General features: G+C 46.6%; 1 pseudogene; it reads right to left on the minus strand.

The window, feature by feature from the left end:
- Window positions 1-2,336: 2,336 nt before the first annotated feature.
- On the minus strand, window positions 2,337-2,962 carry LOC133040439 (neurotrophin-4-like; annotated as a pseudogene).
- Window positions 2,963-4,290: the final 1,328 nt, after the last annotated feature.

Here is a 4,290-nt window from a genome sequence, read left to right on the forward strand (position 1 = left end):
CTATCAGAACCTCCCCTGGTACAAATCTTTTCCGTGTCCTCAGTTTCTTGTAGGTAGGAAAGAAGCTTCAGCCTCCTAGACCTTCCCTGATTACCAAAGGGTAAATTCAAACAGTTGTTAATCAAAATAGTGAATAGTGAGGTAATGGGGAATGAAAAGAGGAACTGATCTTTGGTAGCCTCAACCTGAAGCAGCTTGAAGTGGGCCTTTGGTTTCCCGGCCAGAGACTGAAGTGGGTTACGGCAGTGAAAATACCAAATCCTACCCCCTAGACCAGTGGTCAGTGACAAGGCCCTGGCTCTTTGGCTTTGCAGAAAAGAATTCCCATAAAGACAGAAAGTTGTGAAGCAAGTTAAGTATTTACTAGGTGGAAAAAGAGTTCAGTATGTGTGGATAGACACAAGGGTGAGCTCAGAGAGAAATCCCTGAGTCTTGCCCTTGTGGTAGTTGAAATCACTTTTGTGGAACATCACTCTGGTTTTTCTTAGGCCTATCATTTTGATTTGCCTGGCTCAGAGTCCACATTTGGTATATCTCAGGATCCTCCCATATGTGTGCATGCACCTCTTAGCCAAGATGGATACTGCCAGAGGCCTATGGGTAGCCTGATGTCAGTCCCCACTTAGCATCACTCCCCTTTTGACCTCCAAGGACATGCATGGTCAGGGAGATCTCCTGGCTTCGAGAATGAGAAATATGTGGTCTGGGTAAGGCCTAGCCTCTTCTCTGAAATTCTCTGCTATCCTCATCTTGGAGTTTCAGTCCACAGAGAATGAATCTCTTATCACCTTACCCAGGGGTAGATCTATCTATCTCCTGCCTCAGAATGGTTAAGAAACTACAGTGCAGTGATAAAACAGGGACCTGGTTTCTACTCAGGTGATATATACAACAATATGTTTGAGTTCTTCTGCAGGAACTAAAGCCCCCACCCAGGTGGAGGATGATACTTCAGACTGAGTACAAGATTCCTGGAACACTGCCTTGCTACCTCCCTATCAACCAATCAGGAGAAAGTCTGCACACAGTGGAAGATAACAAAGACTCTGAGCCTCCTTTCCAAATGATTAACTGAGATAAGCTTCTCCTCTCTTCCTTTAAAAACTTTCCTGGTTGAACAGAGTCTTTGAGTTGGTTCTTAGATAGGAGTCCACCTTCTCCCTAGGTTGCTGAACTCCTGAATAAAGCAAACTTTCCTTTCTAACCAGCACTTGTCTCTCAAATATTGGCTTTCAAGTGGTGAACTGTTGAACCTGAGTTCAGTAACAATTATTAAATGAAGTCACTAGTTCAGTTCAGTTCAGTTCAATTGCTCAGTCTTTGTGACCCCATGGACTGCAGCATACCAAGCTTCCCTGTCCATCACCAATTCCCTGAGCTTGCTCAAACTCATGTCCATGAAGTTGGTGATGCCATCTAATCATCTCATCCTCTCATCCCCTTCTCCTCCTGCCTTCAATCTTTCCCAGCATCAGGGTCTTTTCCAATGAGTCAGTTCTTTGCATCAGGTGGCCAAAGTATTGGAGCTTCAGCTTCAGCATCAGTCCTTCCAACGAATATTCAGGACTGATTTCCTTGAAGATTGACTGGTTGAATCTTCTTGCAGTCCAAGGAAATCTCAGTCTTCTCCAGCACTACAGTTCAAAAGCATCAGTTCTTCGGCACTCAGCTTTCTTTATAGGCCAATTCTCACATCCATACATGACTACTGGAAAAACCATAGCTTTGACTAGATGGACCTTTGTTGGCAAGGTAATATCTCCACCTTTTATATGTTGTCTAGGTTGATCATAGATTTTTTTCCCAAAGAGCAAGCGTCTTTTAATTTCTTGGCTGCAGTCACATCTGCAGTGATTTTGCAACCCCAGAAAATAAAGTCTGCCACTGTTTCCATTGTTTCCCCATCTATTTGCCATGAAGTGATGGGACAGGATGCCATGGTCTTTGTTTTTTGAATGTTGACTTTTAAGCCAGCTTTTTCACTCTCCTCTTTCACTTTCATCAAAAGACTCTTTCTGCCATAAGGATGGTGTCACCTGCATATCTGAGGTTATTGATATTTCTTCTGGCAATCTTTTTTTTTTTGGCTACCATCATCATCATCATCATCATCATCATCATCATTTTTACCCTCAAGTTCATCCAGGATAACTCTTATTCATCCTTCAAAACCCCATTTGGTTTCATCATCTGTCTTGCCCAGAATGAACTCTCAATGATTTTTGTGACCATTTGACAAGTTCCTAGACTGAGGCCCAGAGCAGCCAGGTCACTCCTGAGGTCTTTCAGCATCCAGCTCCTTCTTCCTCTACCTGCCCAGTTCCAGGGCATGGGTCTCAGGCCTGGCCAGTCTGGCTTAGGAGCATGTAGACATAGGCAGTATCAGTTCAAATCCATCACCCGCCGGCCCTGGCATCAGAGGTCAATGCCCACATGTAGGGCTGCTTGGCCTTACACTCAGACACCCAGTGCCTCCACTCCACACCCCGACAGCCTCCTCCACCCCCACCAGGGCCACCTTCTCAGCGCTGGCAGCCTTGCAGCGGGTTTCAAAGAAGTACTGCCACAGGGGACTGCTACCAGCGCAGGCACCGCCTCCAGCACCTCCACCTCGCGGCGACGCAGGTCCACAGCAGTCCGGCATCTGTCACCAGCCACTGACTGCATCACACAGGCCAGCTCTCCACAGCGACCGGCTGGTGCTGTCTTGCTCGCCCCTCGCAGATTGCGGTTAGCTGGGCTCTGGGTTGGCTCCCCAAAGGCTTCGGACTCCAGCAGAAAGAGCAGAGGGGGCCCCATGAGGGTACTCCTGGACAGGGCTACGCGGGGGGGGGGACAAAAAGTCCCACTCAGATGCTGGAAATGGGGTCAGGGGTGAGGGTGGGGGGTGGGGCTTCACTGGGACACTGGGGAGGAGGAAAAATAGGAGGATGGGAAGGGAGCCTGACGGGTGGGCGAGCATCTTGCTGAGCACCTGTCAGCACCTCCTTACTTCTGAGCTCCAGGGCTGGGGACCCCCAGGCTCAGGGGGCCCCTGTTGGGGACACGGGTGGCCCCCTCCTTCCTGACATCTCAGGAGAGGGAGGGGGCAGCCATGTAGGGTGACCTCCTCGGCTCCCCCGGCTGTCTCTGGCGCGTCGGCGACTCCTCCTCCTGCTTGTTGGTGGCAGGTTCGGGGGCTCTTCCGGCAATCTTGATTCCAGCTTGTACTTCATCCAGCCTGGAATTTCACATGATATACTCTGCATATAAGCTAAATAAGCAGGGTGACAGTACATAGCTTTGATGTACTCCTTTCCCATTTTGGAACCAGTCCATCGATCCATGTCTGGTTCTAACTGTTGCTTTTTAACCTGCATACAGATTTCTCAGGAGGCAGGTCTGGTATTCCCATCTCTTGAAGAATTTTCCACAGTTTGTTGTGATCCACACAGTCAAAGGCTTTGGCATAGTCAATAAAGCAGAAGTAGATGTTTTTCTGGAACACTCTTGCTTTTTTGATCATCCAATGGATGTTGGCAATTTGATCTCTTGTTCCTCTGCCTTTTCTAAATCCAGCTTGAACATCTGGAAGTTTGAGGTTCATGTACTCTTGAAGCCTGGCTTGCAGAATTTTGAGCATTACTTTGCTACCGTGTGAAATGAATGCAGTTGTGCGGTAGTTCGAGCATTCTTTGGCATTGCCTTTCTTTGGGATTGGAATGAAAACCGACCCTTACTAGTCCTGTGGTCACTGCTGAGTTTTCCAAATTTGCTAGCCCATTGAGTTGCAGCACTTTCACAGCATCATCTTTTAGGATTTGAAATAGTTCAGCTAGAAATCCATCACATCCACTAGCTTTGTTCATATTGATGCTTCCCAAGGCCCACTTGACTTCTCACTCCAGGATATCTGGCTCTAGGTGAGTGATCACACCATCATGGTTATCTGAGTCATTAAGATTTTTTTGGTACAGTTCTGTGTATTCTTGCCACCTCTTCTTAATATCTTCTGCTTCTGTTAGGCCCATACTGTTTTTGTCTTTTATTGTGCCCATTTTGCATGAAATGTTTCCTTGGTATCTCTAATTTTCTTGAAGAGATCTCTAGTCTCTCTCATTCTATTGTTTTACTCTATTTCTTTGCATTGATCATTACGATGGCTTTCTTATCTCTTCTTGCTATTCTTTGGAACACTACATTCAAATGGGTATATCTTTCTTTTTCTCCTTTGCCTTTAACTTGTTCAGCTGATAGAAGGATAATCTGATGGTGCCCACCTGTGAATGGATGCAAAAAAGAAGAGATTAA

This window comes from Dama dama, chromosome 20 (assembly GCF_033118175.1).
Source record: "Dama dama isolate Ldn47 chromosome 20, ASM3311817v1, whole genome shotgun sequence".
NCBI classification, from domain to species: Eukaryota; Metazoa; Chordata; class Mammalia; order Artiodactyla; family Cervidae; genus Dama; species Dama dama.